Genomic DNA, 23,807 nt, shown 5'->3' with positions numbered 1-23,807 from the left:
CCCCTTCCAGCCCAACCCCCCCCCCCCCAAATCCCACAACATTTTGCACAAACAGACACTTTTATTATTTTTTATATTATTATTACATTATATTATGCTTCATTAATCTGTCTTTCAGGGAGGAACAATTAGCTATTTATTAATGTGCATATTTGTCTCAACATTTAGCAAAATATGTAACTTGATATTTGTAAATATTCGGCTAAATGTGTACTTTGCATTAAATAATCTTAAAAAGGTTTAGGTTTGACAGAAATGTGACACTCCAGTGTTTGTCCTTTTTTTCCCTAGTTTTTGGTCTTCATCTGTGTGTTGTGTGGGCCGCTGAAGAGGAGGTACTGCTGGCCCACCACCACCAGAGGGCGCCACCGCCCCACAGGAGCAGCCTCGGTAACAGCTGTCACCCATCACCTGAGACAGCTGACGACAATTATCACTGGGGTATATCAGCAGGACGGCATCTCCACCTCATCGCCGAGATATCGTTCTACCTGGAAGCAGTACCAGGTCCGACACGCGGAGGCAGTGGCCACCTGGGAGTTCGGAACTTGGCGGCTCCAGTATTCCCGGGGTCCTGTGGCGGAGGAAACCGTGTGGTTCCGGTTCTACTTTGGAGAGGCGTCTCCTATCTTCGAGCCTGCCCACACGACACCTTTGTGAATTGAACTTTGTCCATTGTTGTAATTTGTTGTGTTTGTTGTGCACGTTCGCAACAGTAAAGTGTTGTTATTTGACCTATTCCATTGTCCGTTCATTTGCGCCCCCTGTTGTGGGTCCGTGTTCCTACACTTTCCCAACACTGTGGCTCAAAAGAAAATTTAAACTGAAATGTTACCATCATTCCCATGTCAGTGAAATCAAATGTGATTCTTTTTCTCTATTAAATAAACCAGTTAATTATGAAGATAAGCCTCATTTTAAATGTCATTATTATTATTATTATTATTATTATTATTATTATTATTATTATTATTATTACTATTTTGTCAGTCTTTGGCCTCCTCTGTCAAATTGACCATGGATTTTAGCATCCTTAAAGTATATAAAACATAAAGAGTAAGTGTCATGGAGGATATTTTTATGGGGGTGCATTTTACGGCAAGTCAGTCTGCCACGAAATGCACCCCCTCCTATCTCCCCCTGGAAGATGTCACATTGATGAAATTTGCTGTATCTATGAGTATCTGTGCTATGAATGTGCTCTTAAAAGCATTTCATGCTACGACTAACAGAAGGATATTTTTTAGGCGGGTGCATTTCACAGCAAGCCAGTTTGCCGTGAAATGCACCCCCTTCGTGGGAATGCACATTTGAACCTCGTCGCCTTAAACTCACATTTAACAGCACAGATATACAGTTTGCACAGACAAAAATGTTCACAAATCAGTATGATTTTTATTCTATGTCACGTTGTCTCCAGATACGAGGTCTGTGAGAAAAGTAACAGACCTTTTTATTTTTTTTCAAAAACTATATGGATTTCATTCATATGTTTTTACGTCAGCCAAGCTTGAACCTTCGTGCGCATGCGTGAGTTTTTCCACGCCTGTCGGTTGCGTCATTCGCCTGTGGGCAGGCTTTGAGTGAGCACTGCTCCACCCCTCTCGTCGTTGTTTCATTGTCAGGAAATGGCGGAATGATTTGGGCTTTTTTTCCATCAGAATTTTTTCAGAAACTGTTACAGACAGGTAGCTGGAAACCATTTGAAAAATGTATCTGGCTTTCGGTGAAAATTTTACAGGCTTCACAGAGAATAAGGAGTGTTACTACAGCTTTAAGGACGGCCCACAATGGTGCATGGCGCGCCGCGCTCCGAGCCGCCATCGAGAAGCAGAAACCACCACATCATTTCTAAACGGATGGCTGTGTGGATCCGGGACCATCGTGTGCAATTTCTCTGGTTATCACAAGAGCTGGACATCAGCCATTTTCCGGCAGGTTTTACTTTTAACAAGAGATTTTGTCATGGAAAGCCGCGCAGAGGCTTCGCGCGTCACAACCGATTCGCTGATGGAGCAAGACAAAGGAACACCTCCGTTTCGGAGTGTTAAAAGACAAGTTGGGACATGCCTATCTCGGCTTTCAGTGGCTTACCAGTCAAGTGAGTATAAGAGAAATTGTGGAGAGCTGGGCTTGTCCTCTGGCACTCCAAAATGGAGGTGTTCCTTTGTCTCGCTCCATCAGCGAATCGGTCGTGACGCGCGAAGCCTCCGCGTGGCTTTCCATGACAAAATCTCTTGTTAAAAGTGAAATCTGACGGAAAATGGCTGATGTCCAGCTCTTGTGATAACCAGAGAAATTGCTCACAACGGTCCCGGATCCACACAGCCATCCGTTTAGAAATGATGTGGTGGTTTCTGCCTCTTGATGGCAGCTCAGAGCGTGGCGCGCCAAGCGCCATTTTGGGCTGTCCTTAAAGCTGTAGTAACACTCCTTATTCTCTGTGAAGCCCGTAAAATTTTCACCGGAAGCCAGATAAATTTTTAGTGGTGTCAACATAAAAACAGGTTTTTTATGTTGACACCACTAATGGAAGAGTAGGTAGAACTCAAAATAATTAGTGCAACTAGTTCACTCATTTTTTTTAAGTTGAGGCAACTAAACTTTTTTACAGTGTGTCCATAAATGAATACTCCTACAGTAAACTGTTTTATTTTCTATATGTATTGCAGTTTTCTTATATATAATTATGGGTCCAAGCCAAAAGTGCTGGAGCCCTCTTGAAATTTGTGGCATTATTATTATTCTTATTATTATTATCTACTACCTATTAGTATCTGCATTGGGAATGTACTACCAAAATACCCCCCAGATTTTTCGCCATTTCACACTCAGTGTAATTTGAATGATATTTTCCCTAATTAGTGAAATAAATTTGCTACAATTAGCTATAATTAGTTATTTTGCCAAATACAAAGAAAAACTAACTGTACTATATAAGGAATATAAACACTTTGAGTTAAAACACTAAAACACTATGATATTAAAAACAATATTAAAATAAATATTTTAGCAATTTAAGCAAATTGTTATATGGCTGGGGGGGCCTGGCTGCCGGTTTGTTTCTGTTTTTTGGTTTTCCTCCCAGGTGGTGTGCGTTTGGGACTGAGTGGCTGTGTTGCTGAGGCTGTCAGGACCTCACCCTGATCACCTGCGACTCGTCAGGACTCACAGCTGTGGTGCATCTGGATGGATTGGAACATGTTGGCATTTAAGACTGGAGTGCACAGTGTGTATTTGCCAGAGACTCGACCTTGTGACCAGACGGGTGAGATCGTCGTCTCGGGAGCCATCTCATCAACAGCGGATGCTGAGAACGTCCAGGTTTGATGCACAGTCTGTGAAAGAGGAGGGGGTGAGGTCTCACGCTCGTCAGCACACTTCCTGAGGTACGTTAGATTTTGTGACTAACAGTTATACAGTCAGTAAATGTGGTGTCCCTCACACCTTATTGTATTGAGCTGTTTGTTAGTCATGTATCAGCTTCCACTGCAGTGGAGTTTTGTGAACTGGATGTTCCATGCCTGCAGGTTGGGAAGCTGATCAGTAATCAAGCCAGGAAGTGTTTGCTGTTTGTACACCTTTAAGTGTTCTGTGTGTAGAGTGTGGACTCACATAATGGTTCCTTCTTTCACAGACTCGGTTGTTGCGGCCACCTGGGGGGTGTCGGCGGGGTCCTTGGGTCCGAAACAGCGTCTGGCTCCGGACCGTTAGCGCTGCTGGGAGCGCACCACGCCAGGCCGCACCTTTTTGTTATATTATCACTGTTATGTATTAAATTCAGTTAGCCTTTGTACCGTGCTCTGCTTATTTCATACTGGGTCCTTCAAACGCTGGTCGGTTCTCCGAGCTGCGTCCGACACATAACACAAATAAACTTAATTGTGATTTAACACTATGCATACCCAGAACATAAAGAACACAACAACAGCATTAAAATAAATTCCAGCAATTTAATGAAATTAAGGTATTTATTGTATAAAAATGCCATTCTAAACATGATCATATTCATTCATTTTCTATACCCACTTACACCCCTCAAGGGTCACAGGGGGGCTAAAGCTTATCCCAGCAGTCATGGAGCAAGTGGTAGGCCTCACCCTATGGTACACTGGCGTTGGACCACATAAAGACAACCAGCACATTCACTCACACACACCTGGGTACAGTCATTTAAGTCACCAATTCACCTAACTTGAATGAATGAATGAAAGAATGAAATTTATTTCAGCAACACAGCACAGTCACAACGTATCAAAACAAAACCGGAACAAAACCAAAATTTGCACTGTGTGTCTGAAAGCTTATCAGTTACCCACCCCCCATACCAAAAGTCCAAGTCCAACACTATTAGCACTTATGCTCAAAAAACACAGGCTCATAAATACATATTCATTTTTGCTCACACGCCTATATATATATATACATACATACATACATACATACATACATACATTAACAAGGTTATACATCATATTTATACATTATTTAATTCAAATTTTTCATTATATCGAGAAATTATTATATTTTTATAATGTTTCTTAAAACAAACTAAAGAACCACATAATCTAATTTCAACAGGATATTCATTCCAAACCTTCACCCATGTAACTGAAACACAAAAACCCTTTACATTGGTGCATATAAGAGGCTTCTTGAATACAGCACATCCTTGTAAACTATATTCAGAGTCCCTCATCTTGAACAGGTTCTGGACATGAAGTGGTATGGCTTGGTTATTGGCTTTGTACAAATTTGTATTGTGATGTAATCCACTAAATCTCTGAATTTCAATAAATTTAAAGTCGTAAATAAGGAATGTGTTGATTCAAGGTTATGTTTGTTACAGATGATTCTAATGGCACGTTTTTGTAAGAGAAATATTTGATTGGTGTTTGATTTGTAAGTGTTACCCCAAGACTCAATACAATATGTCATATATGGTACTATTAAAGAATGATATAAAGTAAGTAACCCTTCCTGTGACAGTATGTCCTTGGCCCTGTACATGATGGCGATAGATTTTGACATTTTTTATTTTATGTAATTTATATGTGGTTTCCAGCTGAGTTTATTATCAATTATAACACCTAGGAATTTATTCTCAGTTACTGTCTCTATTTCCATATTGTTAATGGTTACATTTTTACATTTAGGTACAAGTTTATTTCCAAATATAATACATTTAGTTTTTCCAAGGTGGAGTGGACAATTTGTTAGCGTTAAACCAAGACTTAAATTTATCCAATTCATTTTCCACAGTGTCCAGAAGCTGTTCAAGATTATCACCACTGCAGAAGACAGCTGTGTCATCTGCAAAAAGGGCACACCTCAGTGATCTTGACACCCAACTTATATAATTTATATACAGTATAAATAACAAAGGACCTAACACCGAACCCTGGGGCACCCCACACGTAATTTCCCGGAGTTCAGAGTCAATGTTGTTATATTGAACATACTGAGACTGACCATGTAAATAACTATTTATCCAGTCATATGCCAGTCCTCTGATTCCATATTTCTGTAATTTGGTTAGTAATATTTCATGGTTAACAGTGTCAAATGCTTTCTGCAAATAAAAAGAAAAAAAAAACCTACTGTATATTGTTTATTATCAACTGCAGTCGCTATATTTTCCACAAAATCTATCAGTGCATGTGAAGCAGTCCTAAATTTTCTAAATCCATATTGTTCTTTGCAGAGTATCTCATGCTTTAGTAAGTAATTATTCAGTCTTTTTACAAAAAAATTTTCTAGTATTTTGGAAAATTGTGGTAAAAGTGAGATAGGTCTGTAATTGGAAAAGGTGTGTTTGTCACCAGTTTTAAACAGAGGTATTACTTTAGCTATCTCCATTTGAGAAGGAAATTTACCAGAACTTAATGATATATTACAAATGTAGCTGAAAGGTTTTACTATACAATCAATATTTTTTTTCAAAAAAGCCATATCCAGATTGTTGAAGTCGGTTGATTTCTTGCTTTTGGAATTATGCACCAGATAAATTATTTCTTTTTCATCAGTTCCACCAATAAACATTGACACAGATTTATTGAATGTTATCTTATTTTCCCGAGAGTTGGCGCTCGATGAATCAATATTACGAGCAAGATTTTTCCCCACATTGACAAAATATTCATTCTTTCATAGCATTCATAGCACAGATACTCATAGATACAGCAAATTTCATCAACGTGACACCTTCCAGGGGGAGATAGGAGGGGGTGCATTTCGTGGCAGACTGACTTGCCGTAAAATGCACCCCCATAAAAATATCCTCCATGACACTTACTCTTTATGTTTTATATACTTTAAGGAAGCTAAAATCCATGGTCAATTTGACAGAGGAGGCCAAAGACTGACAAAATAGTAATAATAATGATAATGACATTTAAAATGAGGCTTATCTTCATAATTAACTGGTTTATTTAATGGAGAAAAAGAATCACATTTGATTTCACTGACATGGGAATGATGGTAACATTTCAGTTTAAATTTTCTTTGAGCCACAGATGAAGACCAAAACTAGGGAAAAAAAGGACAAACACTGGAGTGTCACATTTCTGTCAAACCTAAACCTTTTTCAGATTATTTAATGCAAAGTACACATTTAGCCGAATATTTACAAATATCAAGTTACATATTTTGCTAAATGTTGAGACAAATATGCACATTAATAAAGAGCTAATTGTTCCTCCCTGAAAGACAGATTAATGAAGCATAATATAATGTAATAATAATATAAAAAATAATAAAAAGTGTCTGTTTGTGCAAAATGTTGTGGGATTTGGGGGGGGGGGGGGGGTTGGGCTGGAAGGGGGTCTGGCCCAGAGAGGAATTAATTGAAGAACCGCCACTGCTCTCCCCTTCCCCACCAATAAATCTATTTCCATGTAATTAGACAGAAAATATATCTGACACACTTCCAAAAATACACGTTCTTTTCACTTTTGTGTTGTATTTAGACTTTAAGTAACATGGAATGATAACCATTGTTTTGATTACATTTTTATAATAATAATAATAGTTCTGATGATGATTAGGATACTCTGAATAAATTAATATATTATATACAGACATAATACATATAATAGGAATGGACGTTAATTTCAACAGGGTCCTCAAACATTCCACAGTGATTCAATCTGTATATTCATTTATAACATCAATGAATAAAATTAAAATCATTTAAACAAATAAACACTAAAACAAACACCATCGTGTGATGAAACGTCATGAAATAAACATGAAAATATCAGATGCTTCGTTCCTACAGAACAAAAGCAGCCAATTAGTGCTCGAAAATATGAACATATTCTGTTCACTTGACATAGAATAAGGATCATACTGATTTGTGTACGTTTTTGTTGCGCAAACTGTGTATCTGTGCTGTTAAATGTGAGTTTAAAGGCGACGAGGTTCAAATGCGCGTTCCCGCAAAGGGGGTGCATTTCACGGCAGGGGTACTGAATTGGGCACAACACCTGATGCCCTTCCTGATGCAACTCCACATTACATGGAGAAATGTGGCAGGGGTGGGATTTGAACCAGGAACCTTCTGCATTGAAACTAAGTGCACTAACCACTTGGCCACCACCCCTACTACACGTTGGTTGTTCAATACATGACATTAAAAAACAAGGTTCATAATCTTTGACGACGTTTAATGCACGCATGTCTACACGTCGATTACATGCACAGACACATGAACGGTGTCCAACATAAAAAAACGCTGAAGACGTTTATTAAAAAAAAAAAAAAAAAAAAAAAAAAAAAAACACTGTAATCCGTTTATATATGTAAAAAAACAAACAAAAAAAAACGCTGAAAAACATGATCGCACCACCGTCAAGATAATTAAATGATTTTCATTCTTTCTTCAGTTCAGTTCGTTCATTCGAGATTAAAATCAAATCAATTCAAATCAATATTATTTATATAGCGCCAAATCACAACAAACAGTTGACCCAAGGCGCTTTATATTGTAAGGCAAGGCCATACAATAATTATGAAAAACCCCAACGGTCAAAACGACCCCCTGTGAGCAAGCACTTGGCTACAGTGGGAAGGAAAAACTCCCTTTTAACAGGAAGAAACCTCCAGCAGAACCAGGCTCAGGGAGGGGCAGTCTTCTGCTGGGACTGGTTGGGGCTGAGGGAGAGAACCAGGAAAAAGACATGCTGTGGAGGGGAGCAGAGATCGATCACTAATGATTAAATGCAGAGTGGTGCATACAGAGCAAAAAGAGAAAGAAACAGTGCATCATGGGAACCCCCCAGCAGTCTAAGTCTATAGCAGCATAACTAAGGGATGGTTCAGGGTCACCTGATGCAGCCCTAACTATAAGCTTTAGCAAAAAGGAAAGTTTTAAGCCTAATCTTAAAGGTAGAGAGGGTGTCTGTCTCCCTGATCTGAATTGGGAGCTGGTTCCACAGGAGAGGAGCCTGAAAGCTGAAGGCTCTGCCTCCCATTCTACTCTTACAAACCCTAGGAACTACAAGTAAGCCTGCAGTCTGAGAGCGAAGCGCTCTATTGGGGTGATATGGTACTATGAGGTCCCTAAGATAAGATGGGACCTGATTATTCAAAACCTTATAAGTAAGAAGAAGAATTTTAAATTCTATTCTAGAATTAACAGGAAGCCAATGAAGAGAGGCCAATATGGGTGAGATATGCTCTCTCCTTCTAGTCCCCGTCAGTACTCTAGCTGCAGCATTTTGAATTAACTGAAGGCTAATTCAAAAAATATGAACAGTTATAAACTGTACACTCTTGTACTTGTCTGTGACTTTTTCTGTTTTAAATAAAAGATAAGCAGACAAACGTGATGTGGGTGATGGTTGTTTTGGTTTACAAGAAATAAAATTCAGCTTTTACACTGTAAAAAGAATAATGGATGACATGGCCCTAGTCAGCCTGCTACAGAAGCGTGACTCCTCTGGTGAAGCCTCCTATCTCGCTCACATTAAGGCTCTTGAAGCTTGGTGTCTCGACAGCCAGCTGGAAATCAATGTGTCTAAGACAAAGGAGCTTGTTTTTCACACAAAGCAAGAACTGACCGTGCAGCCAGTTTCACTCGATGGCCAGCTTGTTGAAACTTTTAAATATCTTGGTACAGTTCTTGATAGTCACTTGAGCTTCTTTGAAAACACTGATTTTATCTTTAAGAAATGTTCACAGCGACTCAGTCTTCTCAGAAGATTGTCTTGGTGTTAATCCGCAGATTTTAGAGCTTGTGTATTCTGCACATATTGAGAGTATTTTAACATTTCATCTTTGTGTTTGGTTTGGTCACTTGAGTTGTAAATGTAAGGACAAATTAAATAGAATTGTAAAAATGTCGGGGAAAATTGTGGGAAAACCCCAGAAGACTCTGGCCCACATTTACACTGACAGGATGAGGAGGAAAGCTGAGAGAGTCCTGGCAGACAGCTCGCATCCTCTGTCCTGTCAGTTTGAGCTCTTGAAGTCTGGGAGGCGCTACAGAGCTCCTCTGGCCAAAGGTTCTTTCAAAAAATCTTTTATACCAAATGCCGTCACCATAATGAACTCAAAAAAGTGACCACTCCACAAATGAAACCTGAACTGCTTTACTTCTGTTTTATTTGATTTTATTAGATCTTACTGTACGTTTTATTTATCTTACTAGGTCTTATTCTGTTTTCTTCTTTTACTTCCATGTATTTTATGTATCTTATTTTTGTTTTATTCGTGTGTTTGTATGAATGTTTTATGACTGTTTTTTTTTTTTTGTCTTTTTTGTGCTGGTGAGCCAAAGACAATTTTCCACATCGGTGGACAATAATTATTCTATTCTATTCTATTCAAATAAATCCAGTTGTTTTTACAGAAAAATTCTGTCAGCTGTGGTTTCCAGGGGAATTCTGTCAAAATTACAATAAATATGTAAATGGTTTGCACAGACATGTTTAGGTAAATTTTACAGTTTAAACCTGTAATTTAAAAATATTAATCTGTAATTTTGACTGTCTTTTTCATGTTGAATTGGCATGTCCATGCTGATATTACACCTTTTTTTGTGTAAAATTTACAAATATATTAAGTCCCTTTGGCTGCTCCCATGATTTCACTCAGGGTCACCACAGCAGATGTAAGGAGGGTCTGCAGGTTGATTTGTCACAAGCTGGACACCAGATGTCCTTCCTGCTGCAACATCACATGACACAGTGAAATGTGGCAGGGGTGGGGTTCGAACCAGGAACCTTTGTTACTGAAACCAAGTGCACTAAACACTTGGCCACCACCCCTGATATCTGTCTGTATCTTATAGATTAATAAGCACACTAGCTTTGTGGTTAGCGCATGTTGCCTCAGAGCAAGAAGGTCATTGCTTCGATTCCCACCTGTGGCCTTTCTGTGTGGAGTTTGCATGTTCTCCCCATGTTTGTGTGGGTTTCCTCCGAGTGCTCCGATTTTCTCTCACATTTAAAGACATGCAAGTGAGGTGAATTGGAAACTTTATACATGTTCAGGTCTCCCTTGCAAAAGAGATCTTGATCTCATTGGGACTAATAAAGGTTAAATTAAAATTGTACCCTACCATCAGATATTTCAACTTCATTTATACTTTAGCTCATCCACAATTCCTACAGTAAATTTCAGGAAGTTTTGTCTTTATTTAGTGGAGTTGCATAGGGGATACATTTTCTGGCAGCCACCATCTGTCAGCCTGCCAGAATTTGCATCCCCTATCTTTATAGCTGGAATTGCACCCTACCATCAGGTTTCTGTGTAGGCTCTCAGTTGTCCAGGTGGTTTCCATAGTAGAGAAGCTGCAGGAGCTGCGTCTGGATGACGGCCGCTTTCAGCGGCCCTTCCGCCTCTGCGGGACCCAGTTTGAGGACCAACTGTCCCATTCACGCCTAACCCTAACCACATGTAAACAATAATAAAAAAAAGAAACTCCACTGCTTGCTGCAGCTCGCCCCAAAAAACTTTAACATAATTGTGTTTAGAAACCAGTCACCATTTGTTTTATTATACATCTGTGTAGTTAATAAGTAAAATAATCTCCATGGACGATTCCCTCACGCGCGCACGTAAAATAAAAAAATAAAAAGAAACTCCACTCCCCCTGCTGTGGTGCTGCTGCTTGCTCCAAAAACTCTCTCATAATTGTGAAATAAAGGACAAAAGAGACATAAGTCCTGCTCACAGGCTGCTACCAGAGACAGGACATGTTCACATCTTCAGTTAAACTCCAGACATCTCCATGTCACTACATATCCAGTCCCTGATTGGTCATTGCGGCGCGAAGAGATGAAAAAGTTCCGATTTTTCAACATGGGGAGGGCAACACGACGTGACGTGACGCAATATCGCGCCACAAACGCGCAAAACACTCAAAATTGCTTTACTCACGTCCATCACTTCGTGCGGTTTGGCACCAAAACGCATCATTACATAAGAATTACATGACAACCTGTGGCTGCAGTTGCTCGTGTCACGCCCGGTGTGAACGTAGCATTATAGCTGGAATTGCACCCTACCATCAGGTGTTTTATCTTCATTTATACTTTAGCTCATCCACAATTACTACAGTAAATTTGAGGAAATTTTGTCTTTATTTAGTACTCTTGCATAGGGGATACATTTTCTGGCAGCCACCATCTGTCAGCCTGCCAGAATTTGCATCCCCTATCTTTATAGCTGGAATTGCACCCTACCATCAGGTTTCTGTGTAGGCTCTCAGTTGTCCAGGTGGTTTCCATTAGTAGAGAAGCTTGAATCTTCGACTGGACTGGGTGCTTGACGCGAGGACGTTTCGCTCAGCTAAATTCTTGCTCTAGTAGTCTGACTCTGTCTTGACTCTTGTAAGAAGAATAAACAGAAGCCAACAAAAGCTGGAGTTTTTTTTTAAACCTAACCAGACCCCTCCTACCGAGAGGCCAACTGCTATAGGCTAGTGACTAAACAATAGCTCTAATTAGCACCTATTGTGCTCTAGTTAGCACCCTCCTAATGACAGGGCAGCTGTTCCTCCTAATGATGGGACGGAAGCCTCTCCTGATGGCTCCCTTGACGACTCTCCTGATGACGTGAATGACACAATACCATGAACAAAAGACTGAAACTGCTTTGGACCTGAGTACCCCATTGTAAACAGGGGACAAAGCATGTCTCAGACCCCCTCGCCCCGTTAAGGCTGGGTTTCAACTGTTTCACATAGAATGCTTCCTTGACACCTCTCTCAAACCATTTCTTCTCTCTGATAAGATTTTAACTTCCTTGTCCTCAAACGTGTGGTTAGTGTCTTTCAGGTGGAGTTGAACTGCAGACTGGGTCCTTTTGCGCCTCTCTGTGGTGCTGGTATAGTCTTTTGTGTAAAGGTTGCTTAGTCTCACCTATGTAGTGTTCATTACAGTTTTCCTGACATCTGATAGAATACACTACATTGCTCTGTTTGTAACTAGGGATCCTGTCCTTAGGGTGAACTAATTTCTGTCTCAAGGTGTTAACTGGTTTAAAGTAAACTGGGATTTTGTGCTGTCTGAAGATCCTCTGTAGTTTTTTCCCCTACTCCTGCTAAATAAGGGAGAGACACTCCTCTTCTTTCTTGTCTCCGTCTCCGTCTATCTGTCTCTTTGTTTTCTGGGACTTCTGCACTTTGTCCAGGGACCATCGTGGGTACCCACATACGTGAGGGCTTTCCGTACAAGTTGTTGTTCTTTAGCCCTTCCCTCTGCAGTTGTGGGCACCTGTAGGGCTCTGTGTTGAAGAGTCCTGATCACCCCCAGCTTGTGTTCAAGGGGGTGGTTTGAGCCAAAGAGCAGATATTGGTCAGTGTGAGTGGGTTTTCTGTAAACCCCTGTCTGGAGCTGACTGTTCTCTCCAATCGTAACATGCCAGAAACAACCATTTAGCCTTCTTGGACAGTCCAAGAAGGCTAAATGGTTGTTTCTGGCATCCTCACGTGTGAACTTGATATTGGAATCCACCGAGTTGATGTGTTCTGTAAAGTCCTCAACCTCCTGTTGCTTGATTTTAACCCATGTATCATCGACATATCTGAACCAGTGACTGGGAGAGATGCCTGTGAAAGACGTCAAGGCTGTCTTCTCCACTTGCTCCATGCACAGATTGGCCACAATGGGGGATACCGGAGACCCCATCGCACAACCATGGATCTGCCTGTAGTAATTCCCCCTAAACAGGAAATACGTAGTGTTAAGACAGATCTCCAAGAGTTGGCAGATGTGGTCTGGTGTGAGTTTGGTCCTTTCAAGTAGAGACACATCCTCCACAGTCTCTGCCTCACAGCTGAGATGGCCTCAGCAGTGGGGATGCAGGTGAACAACGATGTCACATCAAATGACACCATAGTTCATTGCCTCCAGCTGCAGGTCCTTGATCTTGTTCACAAAATCTTGTTTGTTCTCCACATGGTGGTCTGAGTTACCCACTAGAGGAGCCAAAATCCACTTGAAGTGCTTGTATGTGATGGAATCTGTGCTACATACAATAGGCCTGAGTGGCACGTCCTGTTTGTGGATTTTGGGTAGTTCATAGATGCATGGAGTGGCATCCCCAGGATACAGGTCTGTAGTATGTCTGCCTGTCGATGAGTCCCTCTTTCTCCAGGTTTTGGAGGTAGCTAATGATTTTCTTCTTATAGCCGCTCGTGGGGTCTCTCTCAGACGTTCGTATGTAGGAAGCTTCTGCGATTTGAAGCTAAACATCCTCGCGTCAAGCAACCCAGTCCAGTCAAAGATTCAAGCTTCTCTACTACCATCAGGTGTTTTATCTTCATTTATACTTTAGCTCATCCACAATTCCTACAGTAAATTTCAGGAAGTTTTGTCTTATTAGTACTGTTGCATAGGGGATACATTTTCTGGCAGCCACCATCTGTCGGCCTGCAGAATTTGTATCCCATATCTTTATAGCTGGAATTGCACCCTACCATCAGGTGTTTTATCTTCATTTATACTTTAGCTCATGTTGTGAAGGTGTAGGAACACGGACCCACAACAGGGGGTGTTAAATGAACGGACAATGGATAAGCCAACAGTAACAATGTAATGTTGTGAAGTGCACAACGGAATACAGACAAAACACAGTTTTGGTACCACAGACATTATATGGTTGAGTGACGTGTGGGCAGGCTTGAGGATAGGAGACGTCCATCCCGATCTGAGCCGGATCCCACACGGCCTTCACCGCAATGGATCTGAAGAACACCGGAGCCGCCAAGTCCTGGATCCCCAGGTGGCCACCGTCTCCAGTTGTCAGACCTGGTACTGCTGGCAGAGAACAGAAACAGTATTGATGAGTGTGAGTTCGCACACTCAGTAATCCCACAGTCTGTGTTCTTTTGGGAGGGAGCACCTCCACCTCCAATCACACACTCGTGCAGTTCCTGTCTAACCACTTATCTGGTTGGAGTGTGAAGCGAAGCGGTCGCTGATCACACCAAATGCCTATCCCTCAGGTAAGGCAACACCACAGGAAAATGGCTGCAAATAAGTTCAGACTATAAGTCAGGGTTTAGTTCAGCAGAGAAAATTACCTCTCTAGTGGCTAATTTCTCGGTGGGGAGGTGGAGTTGTAGTCCGGCCTTTATGGTGGTGGTGATGAACTGTGGATGAGTGACAGCTACTGCTGATGATGAGTGACAGTTGTCACTCCTGGCTGCTCCGACGCCCTCTCGTGCTTGAAGCCCGCACTTCAAGCAGGGCGCCATCTGGTGGTGGGCCAGCAGTACCTCCTCTTCAGCGGCCCACACAACAGGACCCCCCCCTCAACGGGCGCCTCCTGGCGCCCGACCAGGCTTGTCCGGGTGACGGGTGTAGAAGTCGGCCAGGAGGCCCAGGTCCAGGATGAAGCTCCTCTTCACCCAGGAGCCCTCTTCAGGTCCATAACCCTCCCAGTCCACCAGATACTGAAACCCCCGGCCCTTTCGATGGACGTCCAGGAGCCTGCGCACGGTCCAGGCAGGCTCTCCATCTATGATCCGGGCAGGAGGCGGCGCCGGTCTGGGGGATGCAGAGAGTTGATGTGTGGTAGGGTTTGATTCGTGAAACATGGAACACTGGATGAATCCGCAGTGAAGCTGGTAGCAGCTTCACTGCAGCCGGACTGAGGACTTTAAGTATGGAAAATGGTCCAATGAACCTGTCCTTTAGTTTTTGTGATTCTACCTGTAGTGGAATGTCCTTCGTGGATAGTCAAACTGCCTGCCCGGGCTGATACGTAGGGGCCGGGGCATGCCGGCGGTCTGCATGGGCCTTAGCCCTCGTCCGGGCCTTGAGCAGGGCAGAGCAGTGGTAGACCCACACCTGACGGCACCTCCTCAGATGGCCTGGACCGAGGGCACCCCGACCTCTCCCTCCACTAGCGGGAACAATGGGGGCTGGTACCCCAAACACACCTCAAACGGGGAGAGGCCGGTAGCCGATGATACCTGGCTATTATGAGCGTACTCAATCCAGGCCAGATGGTCCAGGCCGTCGGGTGTGCAGAGGTCACGCAGCGGAGGGCCTGCTCCAGTTCCTGATTCGTCCGCTCTGCCTGCCCATTCATCTGGGATGGTATACGGATGAGAGGACTTACGGTGGCCCCCAGTTCCCTGCAGAAGCTCCTCCAAACCTGGGAGGAGAACTGAGGACCACGATCCGAGACAATGTCCGATGGAATCCCATGCAGACACACAACATGGTGGACCAGGAGGTCTGCAGTCTCCTGGTCTGTCGGGAGCTTCGGGAGGGCCACGAAGTGGGCCGCCTTGGAGAACCGGTCCACTATCGTGAGGATGGTGGTCTTGCCCTGGGACGGCGGGAGGCCCGTGACGAAGTCCAGGCCGATGTGAGACCAGGGGCGATGAGGCACGGGCAAAGGCTGGAGGAGGCCCTGGGTCTTTTGATGGTCCGCTTTGCCCCTGGCGCAGGTGGTGCAGGCCTGGACATACTCCCGGTGTCGGCTTCCAGAGACGCCCACCAGAAGCGCTGCCGGACAACTGCCACGGTTCTTCGCACCCCTGGGTGGCAGGAGAGCTTGGAACCATGACAGAAGTCCAGGACGGCAGCTCTTGTTTCTGGTGGGATATATAGTCTGTTCTTTGGGCCGGTCCCCGGGTCCGGGTTCCATGTCAGGGCTTCCCGGACGGTCTTCTCCATGTCCCAGGTGAGGTGGCCACGACAGTGGACTCGGGGATGATGGTTTCGGTTGGGTCTGACAGCTCGGTCCTGACCTCCTCTTCGTGCACCCGGGACAGGGCGTCAGATCGTTGGTTCTTCGTTCCGGGGCGGTATGTGATCCGAAAGTCAAAACACCCGAAGAACAGTGACCAGCGGGCTTACCTGGGGTTCAGACGCTTGGCGGTCCGAATGTACTCCAGGTTCTGATGGTCAGTGAAAACCGTGAATGGTACTGAAGCTCCCTCCAACAGGTGTCTCCACTCCTCCAGAGCCTCCTTCACTGCAAGAAGTTCCCGATTGCCGACGTCATAATTCCTTTCAGCCGGGGTCAACCTGCGGGAAAAATAGGCACATGGGTGGAGACCTTGTCGGACTCCCTGCTCTGGGACAGCACGGCTCCTATCCCTGAGTCAGAGGCGTCCACGTTCGACTATAAACTGGCGACTTGGATCGGGCTGCACCAGAACTGGTGCAGTCGAGAAACCGGCGTTTCAACACCCTAAAGCGGCTTCGCACTGATCCGACCAGGTGAAGGGGACTTTTGTGGAGGTCAGGGCTGTCAGGGGACTAACCACCTGACTATAGCCCTTGATGAACCTTCGGTAAAAATTAGCAAAACCGAGGAACTGTTGTAGTTTCCTACGGTTTGTTGGTTGGGGCCAATCTCTCACCGCTGCTACCTTGGCCGGATCAGGGGCGACGGAGTTGGAGGAGATTATGACCCCCAGGAAGGACAAAGAAGTGCGGTGGAACTCGCACTTCTCGCCCTTCACAAACAGCCGGTTCTCCAACAACCACTGCAGGACCTGACGTACATGCGTAACATGAGGTCTCAGGATCCGGGGAAAAGATGAGTATATCGTCTAGATATATGAAGACAAACCGATGCAGGAAGTCCCGCAAGACATCACCAGGTACTCAAAGTGACCTAACGGGGTGTTAAATGCCGTCTTCCATTCGTCTCCCTTCCTGATCCGAACCAGGTGGTACGCATTCCTAAGATCCAGTTTTGTGAATATTTGGGCTCCATGCAGGGGCGTGAACACTGAATCTAACAGGGGCAGAGGGTATCGGTTGCGAACCGTGATTTCGTTCAGCCCCCTGTAATCAATGCATGGACGGAGTCCGCCGTCTTTCTTGCCCACAAAAAAGAAACCAGCACCCATCGGGGAGGTGGAATTCCGGATCGGCCCGGCAGCTAAAGAGTCCCGGATGTAGGTCTCCATTGATTCTCGCTCAGGACGTGAGAGGTTGTACAGCCTGCTGGACGGGTACTCAACGCCTGGGATCAAATCAATGGCACAATCGTACGGACGGTGCGGGGGAAGGGTGAGCGCTAGATCTGTGCTGAAAACGTCAGCAAGATCGTGGTACTCACTTGACACCGCCGTCAGATTGGGGGGGACTTTAACCTCCTCACTAGCTGTCACACCAGGCAGAACCGAGGATCCGAGACATTCCCGGTGGCAGGTTTCGCTCCACTGAGCCACAACCCCAGACGGCCAATCAATCCGGGGATTGTGTTTTATCATCCAAGGATAACCCAATATCACACGGGAGGTAGAAGGTGTTACATAAAACACAATCTCCTCCCTGTGATTACCAGACACCACCAATGTCACTGGCTGTGTCTGGTGTGTTTAATGGAAGAAGGGTGCCATCTAGTGCCCGTACCTTCAAAGGTGAAGGTAGAGCCACTAGAAGGAGCCCGACTTCCCTTGCCCATCTGCTGTCCAGCAGATTCCCCTCCGACCCCGTGTCCACCAGTGCTGGGGCGTGAAGGGTTAGATCCCCACTCAGGATTGTGACTGGGATGCATGCAGATTTTCGGGGTCTCCCCGCGTGGGTATTGTGACCCACCCTTAGCTCAGTCTCTAAGGACGAGTGCTGCTGTACTGACCGTTTGGGGCAGTTTTTCTGCGTGTGCTCGGTTGAGCTGCAGAGAAAACACTCCCCACGGACCAGCCTCCTTTGTCTCTGATCTGATCGCCTTTTGGCCCTGCTCGTTTCCATAGCAATGTCAGCAGGGGGGGCTGTCGTCACGTGGAGTGCCCTGGCTGTGGAGCGTGGAGAAGACGGCTCCTTTTCGGACCCGGGAGGAAGAGGGACGGCTTGTGCCTGACCACGCCCTTCGTCTTGCTCTCGTCAGTGTTCTGTTAATCGGTTGTCTAAACGTATAACCAGGTCGATAAGCCCGTCTAAATCCCGCGGCTCGTCCTTCGCCACCAGGTGCTCCTTAAGGACCAGAGACAGTCCGTTTACAAAGGCGGCGCGGAGCGCAACAGCATTCCAGCCGGCTCGCGCTGCCGCGATGCGGAAGTCGACTGCATACTTAGCTGCGCTCCAACACCCCTGCCTGATTGACAGCAGAAAGTTTGAAGAAGATTCGCCTCTATGGGGGTGATCAAAAACCTGCTTGAACTCCCTCACAAACCCAGTATACGTCATTAGGAGCCGTGAATTCTGCTCCCAGAGTGCCGTAGCCCAGGCGCGTGCCTCTCCTCGAAGCAGATTTTACGTAAGCCACCCGGCTAGCGTCTGACGCGTACATGACGGACGCTGTGAAAAGACGAGCAAGCACTGCATTAAGAAGTCCGCGCATGTCTCGACACAACCTCCGTACAGCTCCGGAGGGCTTATGTATGCTTCAGGGGACACTGGGGGGGTTCGTTGAACGACCAGCAGAATGTCTGTTTCAGGCCTCCGGTCAGCAGGGGGAGGTGCTGCAGCAGCACCCTGAGCACGCGCTTCCACCTGGGCGGTGAGAGCCTCCATCCTCCGATTGAGAATCACACTCTGCTCGGTGACTAAGTCCAGCCGAGCAGTGAAAGCGGTTAAGATTTGCTGCAGCTCACCTAACACGCCTCCTGCTGACGCCTGTGCACCTCGCTCTTCCATTGGCTGTTCAAGCGATGGTTGACGCCCCTCGGGATCCATGATGCTGGCCGAGAAATCCTGTTGTGAAGGTGTAGGAACACGGACCCACAACAGGGGGTGTTAAATGAACAGACAATGGATAAGCCAAACAGTAACAATTTAATGTTGTGAACTTTCAGGCTCCTCTCCTGTGGAACCAGCTCCCAATTCAGATCAGGGAGACAGACACCCTCTCTACTTTTAAGATTAGGCTTAAAACTTTCCTTTTTGCTAAAGCTTATAGTTAGGGCTGGATCAGGTGACCCTGAACCATCCCTTAGTTATGCTGCTATAGACGTAGACTGCTGGGGGGTTCCCATGATGCACTGTTTCTTTCTCTTTTTGCTCTGTATGCACCACTCTGCATTTAATCATTAGTGATCGATCTCTGCTCCCCTCCACAGCATGTCTTTTTCCTGGATCTCTCCCTCAGCCCCAACCAGTCCCAGCAGAAGACTGCCCCTCCCTGAGCCTGATTCTGCGGAGGTTTCTTCCTGTTAAAAGGAAGTTTTTCCTTCCCACTGTAGCCAAGTGCTTGCTCACAGGGGGTCGTTTTGACCGTTGGGGTTTTACATAATTATTGTATGGCCTTGCCTTACAATATAAAGCGCCTTGGGGCAACTGTTTGTTGTGATTTGGCGCTATATAAAAAATTGATTGATTGATTGATTGATTGAAGTGCACAACGGAATACAGACAAACACAGTTTTGGTACCACAGACAATTATATGTTGAGTGACGTGTGGGCAGGCTTGAGGATAGGAGACGTCCGTCCCGAACCGAGCCGGATCCCACACGGCCTTCACCGCCAACGGATCTGAAGAACACCGGCGCCGCCAAGTCCTGGATCCCCAGGTGGCCACCGTCTCCAGCTGTCAGACCTGGTACTGCTGGCAGAGAACAGAAACAGTATTGATGAGTGTGAGTTCGCACACTCAGTAATCCCACAGTCTGTGTTCTTTTGGGAGGGAGCACCTCCACCTCCAATCACACACTCAAGCAGCTCCTGTCTAACCACTTATCTGGTTGGAGTGTGAAGCGAAGCCGTCACTGATCACACCAAACGGCAATCCCTCAGATAAGGCAACACCACAGGAAAACGGCTGCAAATAAGTTCAGACTAAGTCAGGGTTTAGTTCAGCAAAGAAAATTACCTCTCTAGTGGCTGATTTCTCGGCGGGGAGGTGGAGTTGTAGTCCGGCCTTTATGGTGGTGGTGATGAACTGTGGATGAGTGACAGCTGGTGCTGATGATGAGTGACAGCTGTCACTCCCGGTTGCTCCGACGCCCTCTCGTGCTTGAAGCCCGCACTTCAAGCAGGGCGCCATCTGGTGGTGGGCCAGCAGTACCTCCTCTTCAGCAGCCCACACAATAGCTCATCCACAATTACTACAGTAAATTTCAGGAAGTTTTGTCTTTATTTAGGGAGTTGCATAGGGGATACATTTCTGGCAGCCACACTCTGTCAGCCTGCCAGAATTATCCCCTATCTTTATAGCTAGAATTGCAAACTACCATCAGGGCTATCCTTGGCTGCTTTCAGTGATGCCAGTATTTGGTTAGACTCTTTCTCTCCGATTGTTCTGTCTGAGTTATTTTCATTAGTTACTTCATCCAAACCATCAACATGTTTATTAGACCCCATTCCTACCAGGCTGCTCAAGGAAGCCTACCATTATTTAATGCTTCGATCTTAAATATGATCAATCTATCTTTGTTAGTTGGTTATGTACCACAGGCTTTTAAGGTGGCAGTAATTAAACCTTACTTAAAAAGCCATCACTTGACCCAGCTATCTTAGCTAATTATAGGCCATCTCCAACCTCCTTTTCTCTCAAAATTCTTGAAAGGGTAGTTGTAAAAGCTAACTGATCATCTGCAGAGGAATGGTCTATTTGAAGTTTCAGTCAGTTTTAGAATTAATCATCGTACAGAAACAGCATTAGTGAAGGTTACAAATGATCTTCTTATGGCCTCGGACAGTGGACCTCATCTCTGTGCTTGTTCTGTTAGACCTCAGTGCTGCTTTTGATACTGTTGACCATAAAATTTTATTACAGAGATTAGAGCATGCCATAGGTATTAAAGGCACTGCGCTGCGGTGGTTTGAATCATATTTATCTAATAGATTACAATTTGTTCATGTAAATGGGGAATCTTCCTTCACCAGACTAAGGTTAATTATGGAGTTCCACAAGGTTCGTGCTAGGACCAATTTTATTCACTTTATACATGCTTCCCTTAGGCACAGTGATGCCGGTAATTAGTAACGCCGTTACTCTAATCTAACCACCACTTTTTTTTTTAGTAACGAGTAATCTAGCGCGTTAATCTTTCCAAATCAGTAATCAGATTAAAGTTACTTCTCCAAGTCACTGTGCTTACTATTATTTTTGCATGGGTGGGTCGACAGCAGCATTAAACTTGGTCCTGGGCAGGAGGTCGGGGTTCGACGGAACTGCCCACTTTAAAGGCGAGCTGTGAGCTTTTCATCACGCGTTTTTTTGCAGCATCTACGACTCGTTGCTTTTTTTTCTCCTTTATTTAGAATTCTGAGGCTGAGCCGCTCCATATCTGCTGCTAAAAACAGCTGATCCTCCGCGACGCGTCAACAACTTGACACTATTTTCCACTCAAATGCACCTAAACTCTCTTTCTGAGGACCACATGATGTGAAAAACACAATAAAACTTTCTTACCGTAAATCTGGTCATGTTTTCTGCATTAATAAAATGTTATCCATTCTTTGTGCTCAAACACCAAAGCAGGGGCGAATCCAGATGGAATGGGGGCGTGGGGGAGGGATGTGCCCCCCTCACAACACCCCTAGATTAAAGGTCCAGTTTTGAAGCCGTTTTTTACTACAACTACTAATACTACTTAAAATAATAATAATTTTGACAAGTAAAATGTTTAGAGATAATTTAAATGTTAGAATGAATTTTATAGCTACATTTATAAACAATGTAGGTTAGAAACGGCAAGTTTTACTGTTACAGTGCTGTCAATAGTTGAGGTCAAGAAAGAGGTCTTTATTTTACTTTTTATAAAACAAATATTTATTTTCATTGAAGTCAAGAAGGTTGACTATAAAGTGAGATTGGCAAACAGGTATCATTGTCATGTTGAGGTGGCAGAGGGTTGTTGTCGGCAGCTGGGAAAAGTAACTAAAAAAGTAACTAGTAATCTAACTTAGTTACTTTTACAATTGAGTAATCAGTAATCAGTAATTGGATTACTTTTTCAAAAGTACTGTGGCACACTGCTTAGGCAGTATTATTAGAAAGCATTGCTTAAATTTTCATTGTTACGCAGATGATACCTAGATGAAAACCTGGTCTTGTTAGGAGAGACGGCATCCATCCACTTGGATGGAGCAGCTCTCATTTCTACAAATCTGGCCATTTCTTAAATCCTCCAAACCGTGACTATCCAGGGTTGGGACCAGGAAGCAGAGTTGTAGTCTTACAACACCTCTCTGCAGCTTCTCTCCCCTGCCATCCCCTCATTACCCCATCCCCGTAGAGACGGTGCCTGCTCCCAGACTACCAATAACCAGCAAAATCTATTTAAGCATAAAAATTCAAAAAGAAAAAATAATATAGCACCTTCAACTGCACCACAGACTAAAACAGTTAAATGTGGTCTATTAAACATTAGGTCTCTCTCTTCTAAGTCCCTGTTGGTAAATGATATAATAATTGATCAACATATTGATTTATTCTGCCTTACAGAAACCTGGTTACAGGCAGGATGAATATGTTAGTTTAAATGAGTCAACACCCCCCGAGTCACACTAACTGTCAGAATGCTCGTAGCACGGGCCGGGGCGGAGGATTAGCAGCAATCTTCCATTCCAGCTTATTAATTAATCAAAAACCCAGACAGAGCTTTAATTCATTTGAAAGCTTGACTCTTAGTCTTGTCCATCCAAATGGGAAGTCCCAAAAACCAGTTTTATTTGTTATTGTCTATCGTCCACCTGGTCGTTACTGTGAGTTTCTCTGTGAATTTTCAGACCTTTTGTCTGACTTAGTGCTTAGCTCAGATAAGATAATTATAGTGGGCGATTTTAACATCCACACAGATGCTGAGAATGACAGCCTCAACACTGCAATTTAATCTATTATTAGACTCTATTGGCTTTGCTCAAAAAGTAAATGAGTCCACCCACCACTTTAATCATATCTTAGATCTTGTTCTGACTTATGGTATGGAAATAGAAGACTTAACAGTATTCCCTGAAAACTCCCTTCTGTCTGATCATTTCTTAATAACATTTACTCTGATGGACTACCCAGCAGTGGGGAATAAGTTTCATTACACTAGAAGTCTTTCAGGAAGCGCTGTAACTAGGTTTAAGGATATGATTCCTTCTTTATGTTCTCTAATGCCATATACCAACACAGTGCACAGTAGCTACCTAAACTCTGTAAGTGAGATAGAGTATCTCGTCAATAGTTTTACATCCTCATTGAAGACAACTATGGATGCTGTAGCTCCTCTGAAAAAGAGAGCTTTAAATCAGAAGTGCCTGACTCCGTGGTATAACTCACAAACTCGTAGCTTAAAGCAGATAACCCGTAAGTTGGAGAGGAAATGACGTCTCACTAATTTAGAAGATCTTCACTTAGCCTGGAAAAAGAGTCTGTTGCTCTATAAAAAGCCCTCCGTAAAGCTAGGACATCTTTCTACTCATCACTATTGAAGAAAATAAGAACAACCCCAGGT

At 44.2% G+C, this 23,807-nt stretch overlaps 1 protein-coding gene across 1 annotated transcript in view; it reads right to left on the bottom strand.

The window, feature by feature from the left end:
* The window catches only part of LOC117505874, a 33,000-nt gene extending 20,419 nt beyond the window's left edge, over nucleotides 1-12,581 (bottom strand). The window contains exon 1 of the mRNA XM_034165407.1: nucleotides 12,569-12,581. The gene's annotated coding sequence lies outside the window, so the exon portion shown is untranslated. The remainder of the gene's footprint in view (nucleotides 1-12,568) is intronic.
* Nucleotides 12,582-23,807: the final 11,226 nt, after the last annotated feature.

The sequence above is a fragment of the Thalassophryne amazonica genome, unplaced genomic scaffold, assembly GCF_902500255.1.
Source record: "Thalassophryne amazonica unplaced genomic scaffold, fThaAma1.1, whole genome shotgun sequence".
In the NCBI taxonomy this organism is placed as follows: Eukaryota; Metazoa; Chordata; class Actinopteri; order Batrachoidiformes; family Batrachoididae; genus Thalassophryne; species Thalassophryne amazonica.
Note: the sequence above shows the minus strand (reverse complement) of the source record. Positions and strands in the feature narration are given on the sequence as shown.